The following is a 16,413-nucleotide window of genomic DNA, read 5'->3' as shown; positions in this document are numbered from 1 at the left end:
TATTAAGGATATGCTTGGATGAATAGGTTCTGAGGAGTGTTTCAACACTTGGTAACTTGGGTTAACTAGCTCGGGATTATCAACCAAAAGTCCATTATCAAGAGCAACCTAAATACAAAACATTTAGTCACACAAAGAGGTGCTGGGCACCAATGTCTCAAGAAGAAATGTGAACTAAAATGCCTGTAGTGGATATGTGTAGTGCACTGATAAGAAAAAGAAAATGCCAAAGGCTTGTGCAACACATGACACTGAGCAAACAAGGAGCAAAGGAGCTCTAAGAAAAAGAAAAACAAAGAAGAGAAAAGTGCCAAGGACATAAGAATAACAAGAGGCCATAGCAGTGTTTGATGGATGCAATGAAAAAGTGATAATCTTACCTGATCAGAATGAAAAAGTGATGCTGCAACTTTCTGCATAAAACCCTTCTGATGAACTTCAAGTGCTTACTAATATAGCCAATGTAATTGCTTTCTGTTTCATACTTTCTTTTCAAATAACTCAGGACTTGCTTAGGGACAAGCAAGTATTAAGTTTGGTGTTGTGATGCCAAGGCATCTTAGGCTAGTTTCACTAGCATTTTTCTGTTAGTTTTAGTTGTTTTATGCATTTTCTTGAGCTTAAAGTAACCAAGAATGGTTAAATGAATAACAAAGCAATAAACCATCCAAACAGTATGATTTTGATGCAAATTTTATGAGTTTTTAGTTATATTACTTGAATGCTATGAATGAAAGATTTCTCATGAAATTTTGCAAGACTTTGATGCAGTTGTTTGGATGATTTCAGGGAAGTAGAGGCTAGGCAAGGAAGCAACAAAATCAATAAAGGAAGCTTGAATATCACATGTGGAGTTTAAGCTCCAGTTTAAGCTTAAACTGGAGCTTAAACGCCAAAATCATGAAAGCTGAGGAAAGGCTGAAAGTGGCATTTAACCTCTAGTTTAACCTTAAACTGGAAGTTAAACGCCAGAATTGAAAGCACCAGGGAGCCATTTCCACGTTTAAGCTCCAGTTTAACCTTAAACTGGAGCTTAAACGTGTTCGACCATTCTCCTCCAGGGTTGCGTTTTGCATTTCCACGTTTCAGCTCCAGTTTAAGCTTAAACTGGAGCTTAAACGTGTTCGACCTTTACCCTCCAGGATGGCTTCCCTCCATTTCCACGTTTAAGCTTCAGTTTAACCTTAAACTGAAGCTTAAACGTGTTCGACATTCCACCTTCCAGGGTTGCCTTATTCCATTTCCACGTTTAAGCTTCAGTTTAACCTTAAACTGAAGCTTAAACGTGTTCGACTTATATCACCTCCAGGAGTGTCCAACGTTTAAGTTGCAGTTTAAGCTTAAACTGCAACTTAAACGCCACAATTTGAAAAGGGTTTCTGGGCCAAGATATTGCAGTTTAAGTTAGCATTTGAGCACAAACATTAACTTAAACGTACTCTGGTATGAAACCCAATTGAATATCATGGTTTATGGGATTGGGCCTGAAGAATTGATGAGTCTGGAATTTCAATTTGTTGAGTCATGTGTCATTACTTGATTATCACTAAGTTGGCTCAATGAATGTTGCAGAATTGGATCAGCAGCCTCATCAGGATTATGGATCATAAACCCGAAGCAAAAGGAAATCAGGGAAAGGCCTCAAAGCCCAAGAAACACAACAGAAGCTCAATTTAGAAAGTGTATAAATAGGATAGAATTTAAGTTTGAAAGGAGGACTTTTAGATACTTTTGGGGATCATTTTTCTAGTTTTCATACTTGTTGTAATTGAATTCAGAGCTATGACTCACTAAACCCCTTTCATTGGGTTAGGGAGCTCTATCGTAATTCAATGAATCACTAATAGTTTTTATCTTCTTCTTCAATCTTTTCTCTTGAATTTTGTTAGAAAGCTTCTCGATCTAATTCCATTGGTTAGTTGTCTTGGGAAAGAAACTATCCATAATTGGAATCCTTCAGAACCTTGGGAAAGGAATGGAGGATTCATGCTAGAGAAGCTTTCTCACAGTGAATTGGATTGGGGTTTGGATGGATATTGTGACATGTAATCCTACCAAATTGTGGTTCATGAAACTGTGTGGTATAATCAGTGATCGAGCATCATCTCTTCTTATGAACATTTAAACCAAGGGATTGGGAATTTGTTTGTTTTTAGAGAGAATTGGTGAGCCAAGGGATTGGGATCCAATCATATAAGATTGCCAAGCAAAATTCAATGAATGCATTGGTTGAGGAAGGGATAAAAATGTTTTGATTCGGAGATCTCAATATCTCCTGAAACCCAATGAATTCCCCATTTCTGATCTACACTTTCTATTTACATTCTGCAATTTAATTCATGCAATCACCCCGATCCCTTTTTAATTTCAACAATTTAGCTTCTCGCTCTTTAATTCATGCAATTTAACATTCTGCAATTCTCATCTAAATCTTGATTCCGCTCAACTAGAACACACTTCTAATCCGAATTGCTCACTCAACCAATCCTTGTGGGATTCGACCTCACTCTATTGTGAGTTTTTACTTGACGATAACCGGTGCACTTGCCAGAAGGAATTTTTGCCGATCGTGCAATTTCCTAAAATCGTAGCTATCAAGTTTATAGCACATCAATTTGCTGGAGGAGGAATCTCCAAATCATCCCGCAAGCGACACCTCAAAGAGGTGTACCACGTCGAAGGAAATAAGGAAGCCCCAGACATCCCAGCAATCACGTTTACCAAGGAAGACGCATCCGGAATCATCTCGGGACACGACGACCCCATGGTCATTACGATCATACTAGCAAACGCCAACCTTCACCGTACACTAATTGACCAGGGAAGCTCTGCCGACATCTTATTCAAAACTGCCTTCGAGAAACTCGGCCTAGAAGAAAAAGAGCTAAGAGCGTACCCGAACATCTTGTTTGGACTAGGAGATGCCCCAGTCCAACCGCTGGGTTACGTATCGCTGCATACAACCTTTGGAAAGGGGAACCAATCCAGAACACTCAAGATAGACTACATCGTGGTCGACGTAAGCTCAGCCTACAATGCCTTAATAGGTCGGACAACGTTAAATCAACTCGGCGCAATAGTTTCAACTCCACATCTGTGTATGAAATTCCCAACCGCGGAAAGGATAGCTACAACAAAGGCAGATCAAAAGATGGCACGTCGCTGTTATAACGAAAGTCTAAACCTCCGAGGCGAAGGAGGAGAGTTTCACACAATCGAGCTCGGTGGAGTTCAGAGGCGAGAAGAATTTCGACCACGACCCGAAGGAGAAGTAGAAAGAGTCCAGATCAGAGACACCTCGGATAAAATAAGTAATATTGGCACGATCCTGAAAGGAGACACAAAGGAATCACTAATACGGTTCCTACGAGATAATGTTGATCTCTGCGCATGGAAAGCTGCCGGCATGCCAGGCATTGATCCCGAACTAATGAGCCACAAATTGGCAGTCTGCCCGGGATCCCGGCCAGTACAACAAAGACGAAGAAAACTCGGACCAGAACGAGCTCAAGCTGTAGAAGAACAAGTACAGGCGCTACTAGAGGCCGGGTTCATAAGGGAAGTTAAATACCCACTATGGCTAGCAAACGTCGTCTTGGTGAAAAAGTCAAATGGGAAGTGGCGAATGTGCACCGACTACACCGACCTCAACAAAGCCTGCCCAAAAGACCCTTACCCACTCCCAAGCATCGACGCTCTAGTAGATGCTTCATCAGGATATAAGTATCTCTCGTTCATGGACGCATATTCAGGGAACAACCAAATCCCCATGTATCCACTAGATCAAAAAAAGACCTCGTTCCTAACACCGAAAGCAAACTACTGTTACATCATGATGCCTTTCGGTCTCAAAAATGCAGGAGCTACTTATCAAAGGCTAATGAATAAAGTTTTCTCAGATCACATCGGAAAAATCATGGAAGTTTATGTAGACGACATGTTGATAAAGACACAAAGCGAAGATACATTATTATCCGACCTGACTCAAGTGTTTTACACTATCAGGAAACACAACATGCGGCTCAATCCCGTAAAATGCACCTTGGTAGTAGAAGCAGGCAAATTCTTGGGCTTCATGCTCGCACAAAGGGGGATTGAAGCAAATCCAGACAAGTGTCAAGCCATACTCAACATGAAGAGCCCAACCTGTGTCAAAGAAGTACAACAACTCAACGGGAGGTTGGCCGCTCTATCCCGATTCTTAGCAGGAGCTGCGATAAGATCTCTTCCCTTCTAGGCTATTTTAAGAAAGGGAAAACAGTTCGAATGGACGACAGAATGCGAGCAAGCCTTCCGAGACTTCAAAGAGTTCTTAGGACGGCCACCTATCCTATCTCGGCCACGAGAAGGAGAACCGCTCATATTATATCTCGCAGTAGAGAGCCAGGCAATAGCCTCAGCACTAGTCAAAGAAGATGAACATGGGCAAAAACCTGTCTACTTCATTAGCAAAGCGCTACAGGGATCTGAGCTGAACTATCAGAAAATAGAAAAGTTTGCCTACACTCTGATCCTCACATCCCGGCGGCTTCGCCCATATTTCCAAGCGCATACCATTAAAGTTCGGACCAACAACCCATAAAAGGGATATTGCAGAAAACAGATCTAGTAGGAAGAATCCTACAATGGGCAATCGAGTTGTCTGAGTTCGACCTCCAATACGAGGCGCAGACAGCCATTAAATCACAACACCTGGCCGACTTCATCGCAGAATTTACAGACACCCCGGAAATCCCCATAGAGTGGAACATATACGTGGACGGATCCTCGAATAAAACAGGAAGTGGTGTGGGTGTGATAATCGAAAGCAACCAAGGAACTCAACTTGAGCTCTCCCTTAAATTCGGATTCCCGACCTCAAATAACCAGGCAGAATACGAAGCACTATTAGCTGGTTTGAAGCTGGCTAGGGAGGTTGGAGCTCGAAAACTCAACATCTACAGTGACTCACAAGTCATCACCTCACAAATAACAGGAAGCTACCAAGCCAAAGATCCGACCATGAAAAAATATTTGGATAAAACCAAAGAACAGCTCGGACAACTCGGGGAATACAGGATCCACCACATACCTCGTGAGCAAAATGCCCGAGCTGACGCCCTTTCAAAATTAGCCAGCACCAAACCAGGGGGCAACAATAGAAGCCTCATCCAAGAGATACTACAGAATCCGTCAATAGCGGAAAAAGAAAAAGTCCTAGCCATAATAGGTCGGGATCAAGGATGGATGACCCCCATAATAAACTACCTCAAAACAGAAGCACTCCCTACAGATGAAAAGGAGGCAAAGAGGCTGAAAAGGGAGGCACAGTACTACACTATCATAAACAACACGCTATACAAAAGAGGGATATCAACACCTTTACTAAAATGTGTACCAACTTCTAACACAAAGGAAGTCTTGGAGGAAGTGCACAGTGGCATTTGTGGTAATCATCTCGGAGCGCAAGCTCTCACCAAAAAGATACTCCGGGCGGGATTCTATTGGCCAACTCTACAAAAGGAGGCTATAGAAATTGTGAGGACATGCCCACCATGCCAGAAGCATGTCAACTTTCACATTGCCCCACCAGAAAAGCTCATCAGCGTGACCTCACCCTGGCCATTTGCGAAATGGGGACTCAACCTTCTCGGACCCTTCCCACAGGGATCGGGACAAGTAAAATTCCTCATAGTAGGAGTAGACTATTTCACAAAATGGATCGAGGCAGAACCCCTAGCCAACGCCACCGCTCAAAGAAGTTGAAAATTCCTATATAGGAACATTATTATGAGGTTCGAGTACCATACTCCATCACCACGGACAACGGTACCTAATGAGCGGATAATTTGTACGCTTTTTGGCATTGTTTTTAGTATGTTTTTAGTAGATTTAGTTAAGTTTTTAGTATATTTTTATTAGTTTTTAATTAAAATTCACTTTTCTGGACTTTACTATGAGTTTGTGTGTTTTTCTATGATTTCAGGTATTTTCTGGCTGAAATTGAGGGACCTGAGCAAAAATCTGATTCAGAGACTGAAAAGGACTGCAGATGCTGTTGGATTCTAACCTCCCTCCACTCGAAGTGGATTTTCTCGAGCTACAGAAGCCCGATTGGCGCGCTCTCAACGGCGTTAAACAGTAGACATCCTGGGCTTTCCAGCAATATATAATAGTCCATACTTTGCCCAAGATTTGATGGCCCAAATCGGCGTTCAAAATCACCATCAGAATTCCGAGCGTTAAACGCCGGAACTGGCACCAAAGTGGGAGTTAAACGCCCAAACTGGCACAAAAGCTGGCGTTTAACTCCAAGAAGAGTCTCTACACGAAAATGCTTCAATGCTCAGCCCAAGCACACACCAAGTGGGCCCGGAAGTGGATATTTATATCATTTACTCACCTTTGTAATTCTTAAGCTACTAGTTCCCTATAAATAGGAGCTTTTACTATTGTATTTTTGATCTTTTGATCACTTCAGATCTCTAGATCATCTTTGAACGTCTAGTTCTTAGATTATTGGGAGGCTGGCCTCACGGTCATGCCTAGACCCTGTTCTTATGTATTTTCAACGGTGGAGTTTCTACACACCATAGATTAAGGTGTGGAGCTCTGCTGTACCTCGAGTATTAATGCAATTACTATTGTTCTTCTATTCAATTCAGCTTGTTCTTATTCCAAGATATTCATTCACACTCAAGAACTTGATGAATGTGATGATTATGTGACGCTCATCATCATTCTCACTTATGAACGTGTGACTGACAACCACTTCCGTTCTACAAGCAAACAAGGCTCTAATGTTTATCTCTTGGGTTCTTTAACCGGAATCTTCGTGGTATAAGTTAGAATTGATGACTGCATTCAAGAGAATCCGAAAGGTCTAAACCTTGTCTGTGGTATTCTGAGTAGGATTCAATGATTGAATGACTGTGACGAGCTTCAAACTCGCGATTGTGGGGCATTAGTGACAGACGCAAAAGAATCACTGGATTCTATTCCGACATGATCGAGAATCGACAGCTGGATAGTCGTGCCGTGAGAGGGTGCGTTGAACATTTCCACTGAGAGGACGGGACTGTAGCCATTGACAACGGTGATGCCCAACATACAGCTTGCCATGGAAAGGAGTAAGAAGAGTTGGATGAAGACATTAGGAAAGCAGAGAGACGGAAGGGACAAAGCATTTCCATTCGCTTATCTGAAGTTCTCACCAATGAATTACATAAGTATCTCTATCTTTATCTTCATGTTTTATTCATATATCATCCATAACCATTTGAGTTTGCCTGACTGAGATTTACAAGGTGACCATAGCTTGCTTCATACCAACAATCTCCGTGGGATCGACCCTTACTCGCGTAAGGTTTATTACTTGGACGACCCAGTACACTTGCTGGTTAGTTGTGCGAAGTTGTGTTTATGCCATGGTATTGAGCACCAAGCCTTTGGGGCCATTACTAGGGATTATTTGAGTTGTGAAAAGTATAGATCACAATTTCGTGCACCAAGTTTTTGGCGCCGTTGCCGGGGATTGTTCGAGTTTTCGGCAAGCTTTTGGTCCGGTAACATCAGTGCCAAATTTTCGATCCGGCAACAGCACCAAGTTTTTGGCGCCGTTGCCGGGGATTGTTTCGAGCATGGACAACTGACGATTCATCTTGTTGCTTAGATTAGGTATTTTTCAGAGTTCTTAAGAATGAATTCTAGTGTTTCAAGGTGATGATCTTATCATCACCAAAGCTGATTGATTCTCATCAATTTAGCTCTTGAATGCAATGTCCTGCTGAAGCTTGGCTATCCATGTCTAATTTCTTTAGACTGAAGCTTTAGACTAACATTGCATGATTCCTGGAATTCTCATTAAGAATTTTGATACCTTTATTTTCTTTTCCACTTAATTTTCGAAAAATCCAAAAAAATTACAAAATCATAAAAACCAAAAATATTTTTATGATTCTTGTTTGAGTCCAGTGTCTCATTTTAAGTTTGGTGTCTTGCATGCATTGTTTATTTGATCTTGGTTCTATTTTCAAGTCAATAATACAGGGAACTGAAGATTCAGTACATGCAGCAGAGGAATTATACAGAAAAAGCTGGGCGTTCAAAATGCCCAGTGAAGAAGGCAGACTGGCGTTTAAACGCCAGCCAGGGTGCCTGGCTGGGCGTTTAACGCCCAAAAGGGTAGTGCTTTGGGCGTTAAACGCCAGAATGTGCACCATTCTGGGCGTTTAACGCCAGGATGGCACAAGAGGGAAGATTTTGTTTTTAATGCAAATTTTTTTTCAAGTTTTCAAAATCAAATCTTTTTCAAATCATATATTTTCAATCAAATCATTTTCAAAATCAATTTCTTTCCTTTTTCAAAAATACTTGCTATCAATTAATGATTTGATTCAACATTTCAAGTATGTTGCCTTTTCTGTTGAGAAAGGTTTAATGTTTGAATCATATCTTTTCTTGTTAGGCAAGTCATTAATTTTTAAAATCAAATCTTTTTAAATTGTTTTTCAAATCATATCTTTTCAATCATATCTTTTTAATCACATCTTTTTCAAAAAAAAAAAGTTTTCAATCATATCTTCTTCAAAATCTTTTTCAAAATGTTTTTAAAAATCTTTTTAATTAATTTTCGAAAAAAATCTCTTCCCCTCTTCTCACATCCTTCTATTTATGGAATACCACTTTTCCTCAATGCACAATTTGAACTCTATCTCACTAAGTTCGAATTCTTCTACCTCTTCCTTCTATTTTTCTTTTCCTCTGACACCTCAAAGAATCTCTATACTATGACATAGAGGATTCCATACTTTCTTGTTCTCTTCTCTTTCATATGAGCAGGAGCAAAGACAAAAGCATTCTTGTTGAGGCTGACCCTGAACCTGAAAGGACCTTGAAGCGAAAGCTAAGAGAAGCTAAGGCACAACTCTCTATAGAGGACCTAACAGAAATCTTCAAAGAGGAAGAACCCATGGCAGCCGAAAACAACAACAATGCCAACAATGCAAGGAAGGTGCTGGGTGACTTTACTGCACCTACTCCCGACTTCTGTGGGAGAAGCATCTCTATCCCTGCCATTGGAGCAAACAACTTTGAGCTTAAGCCTCAATTAGTTTCTCTAATGCAACAGAATTGCAAGTTCTATGGACTTCCATTGGAAGATCCTCATCAGTTTTTAGCTGAGTTCTTGCAAATCTGTGACACTGTCAAGACTAATGGGGTTGACCCTGAGGTCTACAGACTTATGCTATTCCCTTTTGCTGTAAGAGACAGAGCTAGGATATGGTTGGATTCACAACCTAAAGAAAGCCTGAACTCTTGGGAAAAGCTAGTCAATGCCTTCTTGGCAAAGTTCTTTCCACCTCAAAAATTGAGTAAGCTTAGAGTGGAAGTCTAAACCTTCAGACAGAAGGAAGGAGAATCCCTCTATGAAGCTTGGGAAAGATACAAACAATTGATCAGAAAGTGCCCCTCGGACATGCTTTCTGAATGGAGCATCATAGGTATTTTCTATGATGGTCTGTCTGAACTGTCCAAGATGTCATTGGATAGCTCTGCTGGAGGATCTCTTCATCCGAAGAAGACGCCTACAGAAGCTCAAGAACTCATTGAAATGGTTGCAAATAACCAATTCATGTACACTTCTGAAAGGAATCCTGTGAACAATGGGGCAAATCAGAAGAAAGGAGTTCTTGAGATTGATACTCTGAATGCCATATTGGCTCAGAACAAAATACTAACTCAGCAAGTCAATCTGATTTCTCAAAGTCTGTCTGGAATGCAAAATGCACCAGGCAGTACTAAGGATGCTTCATCTAAAGAAGAAGCTTATGCTTCTCAGAACCCTTCAATGGAATAGGTGAATTACATGGGAGAACCCTATGGAAACACCTATAATTCTTCATGGAGAAATCATCCAAATCTCTCATGGAAGGATCAACAGAGACCTCAACAAGGTTTCAACAACAATAATGGTGGAAGAAACAGGTTTAGCAATGGCAAGCCTTTTCCATCATCTTCTCAGCAACAGATAGAAAATCCTAAGCAAAACCACTCTGACTTAGCAACCATGGTCTCTGATCTAATCAAAACCACTCAGAGTTTCATGACTGAAACAAGGTCCTCCATTAGGAACTTGGAGGCACAAGTGGGACAGCTGAGCAAGAAAATTACTAAACTCCCTCCTAGTACTCTTCCAAGCAATACAGAAGAAAATCCAAAAGGAGAGTGCAAAGCCATCAACATGGCCGAATTTGGAGAGGAGGAAGAGGCAGTGAACGCCACTGAGGAAGACCTCAATGGACGTCCACTGGCCTCCAATGAGTTCCCTAATGAGGAACCACGGGAATCTGAGGCTCACACTGAGACCATAGAGATTCCAATGGATTTACTTCTGCCATTCATGAGCTCTGATGAGTATTCTTCCTCTGAAGAGGATGAGTATGTCACTGAAGAGCAAGTTGCTAAATACCTTGGAGCAATCATGAAGCTAAATGACAAGTTATTTGGTAATGAGACTTGGGAGAACGAACCTCCTTTGCTCACCAAAGAACTAGATGACTTGTCTAGGCAGAAATTACCTCAAAAGAGACAAGATCCTGGGAAGTTTTCAATACCTTGTACCATAGGCACCATGACCTTCAAGAAGGCTCTGTGTGACTTAGGGTCAAGTGTAAACCTCATGCCTCTCTCTGTAATGGAGAAGCTAGGGATCTTTGAGGTACAAGCTGCAAGAATCTCACTAGAGATGGCAGACAATTCAAAGAAACAAGCTTATGGACTTGTAGAGGATGTTCTGGTAAAGGTTGAAGACCATTACATCCCTGCTGATTTCATAGTCCTAGAGACTGGGAAGAGCATGGATGAATCCATCATCCTTGGCAGACCCTTCCTAGCCACAGCAAAAGCTGTGATTGATGTGACAAAGGAGAATTGATCATTCAAGTGAATGAAGAATCCTTTGTGTTTAAGGCTCAAGGATATCCCTCTGTCACCATGGAGAGGAAGCATGAAGAGCTTCTCTCAAAACAGAGCCAAACAGAGCCCCCACAGTCAAACTCTAAGTTTGGTGTTGGGAGGCCACAACCAAATTCTAAGTTTGGTGTTGAACCCCCACATTCAAACTCTAAGTTTGGTGTTGGGAGGTTCCAACATTGCTCTGAGCATTTATGAGGCTCCATGAGAGCCCACTGTCAAGCTACTGACATTAAAGAAGCGCTTGTTGGGAGGCAACCCAATGTTATATTTTATCTATTTTCCTTTGTTATTTTATGTTTTCTTTAGGTTGATGATCATGGGAAGTCACAAAATCAATTGAAGAAGCAAAAACAGAATGAAAAACAGGAAGAAAAACAGCACACCCTGGAGGTCACAAAATCAATTTGTACGCTTTTTGGCATTGTTTTTAGTATATTTTTAGTAGATTTAGTTAAGTTTTTAGTATATTTTTATTAGTTTTTAATTAAAATTCACTTTTCTGAACTTTACTATGAGTTTGTGTGTTTTTCTGTGATTTCAGGTATTTTCTGGCTGAAATTGAGGGACCTGAGCAAAAATCTGATTCAGAGATTGAAAAGGACTGCAGATGCTGTTGGATTCTGACCTCCCTGCACTCAAAGTGGATTTTCTGGAGCTACGGAAGCCCAATTAGCGCACTCTCAATGGCGTTGGAAAGTAGACATCCTGGGATTTCCAGCAATATATAATAGTCTATACTTTGCCCAAGATTTGATGGCCCAAACCGGCGTTCAAAGTCACCATCAGAATTCCCAGCGTTAAACGCCGGAACTGGCACCAAAGTGGGAGTTAAACGCCCAAACTGGCACAAAAGCTGACGTTTAACTCCAAGAAGAGTCTCTACACGAAAATGCTTCAATGCTCAGCCCAAGCACACACCAAGTGGGCCCGAAAGTGGATATTTATGTCATTTACTCACCTTTGTAATTCTTAAGCTACTAGTTCCCTATAAATAGGACCTTTTACTATTGTATTTTTGATCTTTTGATCACTTCAGATCTCTAGATCATCTTTGGACGTCTAGTTCTTAGATTATTGGGAGGCTGGCCTCACGGTCATGCCTAGACCCTGTTCTTATGTATTTTCAACGGTGGAGTTTCTACACACCATAGATTAAGGTGTGGAGCTCTGCTGTACCTCGAGTATTAATGCAATTACTATTGTTCTTCTATTCAATTCAGCTTGTTCTTATTCCAAGATATTCATTCGCACTCAAGAACTTGATGAATGTGATGACTATGTGACACTCATCATCATTCTCACTTATGAACGTGTGACTGACAACTACTTCCGTTCTACAAGCAAACAAGGCTCTAATGTTTATCTCTTGGGTTCTTTAACCGGAATCTTCGTGGTATAAGCTAGAATTGATGACTGCATTCAAGAGAATCCGGAAGGTCTAAATCTTGTCTGTGGTATTCTGAGTAGGATTCAATGATTGAATGACTGTGACGAGCTTCAAACTCGCGATTGTGGGGCGTTAGTGACAGACATAAAAGAATCACTGGATTCTATTCCGACATGATCGAGAACCGACAGCTGGATAGCTGTGCCGTGACAGGGTGCGTTGAACATTTCCACTGAGAGGACGGGACTGTAGCCATTGACAACGGTGATGCCCAACATACAGCTTGCCATGAAAAGGAGTAAGAAGAGTTGGATGAAGACATTAGGAAATCACAGAGACGGAAGGGACAAAGCATTTCCATTCGCTTATCTGAAGTTCTCACCAATGAATTACATAAGTATCTCTATCTTTATCTTCATGTTTTATTCATATATCATCCATAACCATTTGAGTCTGCCTGACTGAGATTTACAAGGTGACCATAGCTTGCTTCATACCAACAATCTCCGTGGGATCGACCCTTACTCGCGTAAGGTTTATTACTTGGACGACCCAGTACACTTGCTGGTTAGTTGTGCGAAGTTGTTTTTATGCCATGGTATTGAGCACCAAGCCTTTGGGGCCATTACTAGGGATTATTTGAGTTGTGAAAAGTAGTGATCACAATTTCGTGCACCAGTACCCAATTTACAGAGGCAGGCTTCAGAAAATTGGTGGCCGACTTGAACATAAAACACCAGTTCACCTCCGTCGAACATCCCCAAGCCAATGGACAAGCCGAAGCGGCCAACAAAGTCATATTGGCCGGACTAAAGCGGAGGCTACAAGAAGCAAAGGGAGCTTGGGCTGAGGAACTTCCACAAGTCCTATGGGCGTATCGAACAACCCCCCATTCTACTACAAACGAATCACCATTCCGACTAGCATACGGAGCGGAGGCAATGATTCCAATAGAAATCAAAGAAGGATCTCCCCGAGTAGTCCACTACAATGAACAAGCAAACTCCCAACTTCAGAGAGAAGAGCTCGACTTGTTACTCGAAATCCAAGAAAGAGCTCGGATCAGGGAAGAAGCTCTAAAGCGACGAATGGCTTCCAGATATAATCAAAAGGTAGTGCCAAGAAGTTTTGCAGAGAATGATCTCATCCTAATCAGAAATGACATTGGAACAACTCAACCCGAAGAAGGAAAGCTGGCAGCAAACTGGAAAAGACCCTACCGAGTCATTGAAGTACTAGGGAAGGGCTACTACAGACCGTCCGAGCTTGATGGACGAGAGCTTCACCGATCATGGCACGCCTGCAACCTAAGAAGGTACTACAGTTAGAAAAGGTAAAGGATCTCACTAAATGGATGCGCTCTTTTTCCTGAAAAGGTTTTTTAATGAGGCACCATGTCGAGACCTAGATCATACCTGACTTAAAGGGACAAGGAAATTCCCACATGTATATTTTTGCATTTTTTCTTTGAAATAAAGTTTATTTAGATATTCTACAAGATTCCAAGACGCATTAATCTGAAGTATTCATCGTCCGATTATAAAGCAACAGGTCGGCAGAAAGTGAAAAACAAATTCACTGCGCGACCACGATAAAGACAATCGTTTGATAAAGGTGAAAACGCGATTTACCCAAAGGACGATCTAAAGACGCCAACCATTTTCTACAAATCGGCAAAGATGAACACAGAATAATGTAAGAAGTTATCGAAAGCAATCCAAAAAAAGAACCTGACGAGGTCTTACGGATAGCTAATATAATAACTTAAAGACTGGCCGACGTTCAGAAGTCGGACCAAGTCAACCCAAGTTATAAGTAAACCCTGGAAAGAGGTCTGGCCAACCCTATTAAAGAGGATTACTTTAACTTAGAAGGGCCTGACATAACAAAGTCAGCCCCAAACTAAAAAGTTATACAAGTAGTCCCTGAAAGAGATCTGACAAAGATCCAAGAAAGAGGACTACGAAAAATAACTTAAAGGAGACCGACATAACCAAAGTCGGACTCCTACCACTAAAAAGTTATACAAGTAGTCCCTGAAAGAGATCTGACAAAGATCCAAGAAAGAGGACTACGAAAAATAACTTAAAGGAGACCGACATAACCAAAGTCGGACTCCTACCACTAAAAAGTTATACAAGTAGTCCCTGAAAGAGATCTGACAAAGATCCAAGAAAGAGGACTACGAAAAATAACTTAAAGGATACCGACATAACCAAAGTCGGACTCCTACCACTAAAAAGTTATACAAGTAGTCCCTGAAAGAGATCTGACAAAGATCCAAGAAAGAGGACTACAAAAAATAACTTAAAGGAGATCGATATAACCAAGTCGGACTCCTACCATTAAAAAGTCATCAACATAATCCCTGAAAGAGACCGAGTAAAGGCCCAGAAAAGGGGATCACAAAAAAACTTTTGAAGGGGACCAACATAAAGAAATCGGTCATAAGGCGCTAAAAATGCAAACAAAAGCGAGGAAACCAAGAAACAAGTTGGACCCATAAGTCACAAACCTCAAAGGATCCAAGCTACAAACAATAAAACAAAGCAATCCAAAGAGGTCGAGATACAAGATTTCACACATCAGTAGAAAAATGAAAAGATACCAAGTCAAAAAACTACCTCTGTTACTCCGTAAAAGTTATATGGCCCGGAAGGCCACCAAAACCTACCGTGAAGGGAAAGCGAGCTACCTTTGTTTTTCAAAATAAAAAAGCTGCTAAACAAGCAACTAGGAAATGTCATTGAAAAGTTTTAAAAGCCCACAAGCCGGGCCAACTATACATCCAGAAAGAGATCAGCAAACATCAGGAGCCTTCTTGGCAGCGTCAGGATAAGGGGAAGGAGAACGACTCTGAAGGGGCACGGCTTCTACGGTTCCATCATCCCGGTTCAGAATTTGGCAATCCGGATCAGATGTAACGGGAGGAACAGAGGAGGTCGACACCTTAAGAGAAGGCACTGGGGGAGGATCAGCCTCATCATCATCCTGGTCATCAGGGACAATCTTACCATCCCTCACGACATTGTCCAGGCTGATGAGAGTCATGTCGGCATCAGGAGCAACAACCCGGAACTGCTCCATCAGGTTCTCGAAGGCAGCAGTTACGCTACCCACAAGGTGACCCTGAAGCTCACCATAATTAACCCGAGCAGTTTCCAAATCCTCCCAAAGATGCATCAATTCCCTCTAAGCCGAGACATAACTATCCTTATGTTTCAATGCCATGTCCTCGGCCAGCTTCAAAGATGCAGCCAAGGCAATAGAACTGGCCTTCTCACCCTCTAACTCCTTTTCCACCTTTGCCAACTTCACCTCCAACTCCTCCTTCAGACCCTTGATCCGGTCAAATTCCGACTTGGCCTCTTCCATGAAGGATTTTGTGGCATGAATTGGAATCCCCTGAACTGTCTGGAATATAGCCGCACCCATATGAGCCATCTTCACACTATTTTTGGTGATAAAATCCAGATGCTGAAGAAGAGAAACATCGTCCATGGAAAGCCCACCATAGGGGGCAATTTGCTGGTCAACAAATTCGATAGCATCAAAATCTGGGGCATATAGGTTGAAGGGCTCGGATGTTTTTTGCTTCTTATTAGGGGGGCACCAGGAGCTGCAGCAGAAGATTGTGGAGGATCGACCAGACGAACCCGAGGAATAGGAATTGCTTTCCTCGGCCCGGGAGAGCTAGGTACAGGAGGTTTAACTGGAGCCTGGGAAGATCCCTCTCCGGCCGCTTTGGTCGAAATGTTTAAAGCAGCAGTCGCCTTCTTCGCCTTCTTGAAGGCCTTCATAGAATCATTATTCCTCGACATCTCTACAAACACAAAAACAGCCACGACAAAGAGTTACAAAAGAGAAAGAAAGAGGAAATAAGTATAGAAACAAGTCAGACAAATAGATAAACGAATACCCAAAGCAGTCCGAACCAAGGACGGAATAGTCAGAAATCTTTTTGTATCAAGATCAGGTGGTTTCCCCCAGAGATCCTCAAGAACAACTTCAAAAGCACGTTCGACATCATCAAGCATCTCCCAAGAATAGCGAGATACTCTTACATCCTT

At 41.7% G+C, this 16,413-nt stretch overlaps 1 non-coding gene across 1 annotated transcript; it reads right to left on the bottom strand.

The window, feature by feature from the left end:
• Positions 1 to 9,355: 9,355 nt before the first annotated feature.
• LOC130984460 (small nucleolar RNA R71) lies at positions 9,356 to 9,463 on the bottom strand. Its single transcript, XR_009088396.1, has one exon. It is a non-coding gene; the product is annotated as a small nucleolar RNA R71 (small nucleolar RNA).
• Between the last annotated feature and the right edge of the window lie 6,950 nt (positions 9,464 to 16,413).

Source organism: Arachis stenosperma, chromosome 5 (assembly GCF_014773155.1).
Source record: "Arachis stenosperma cultivar V10309 chromosome 5, arast.V10309.gnm1.PFL2, whole genome shotgun sequence".
Taxonomy (NCBI): domain Eukaryota; kingdom Viridiplantae; phylum Streptophyta; class Magnoliopsida; order Fabales; family Fabaceae; genus Arachis; species Arachis stenosperma.
Note: the sequence above shows the minus strand (reverse complement) of the source record. Positions and strands in the feature narration are given on the sequence as shown.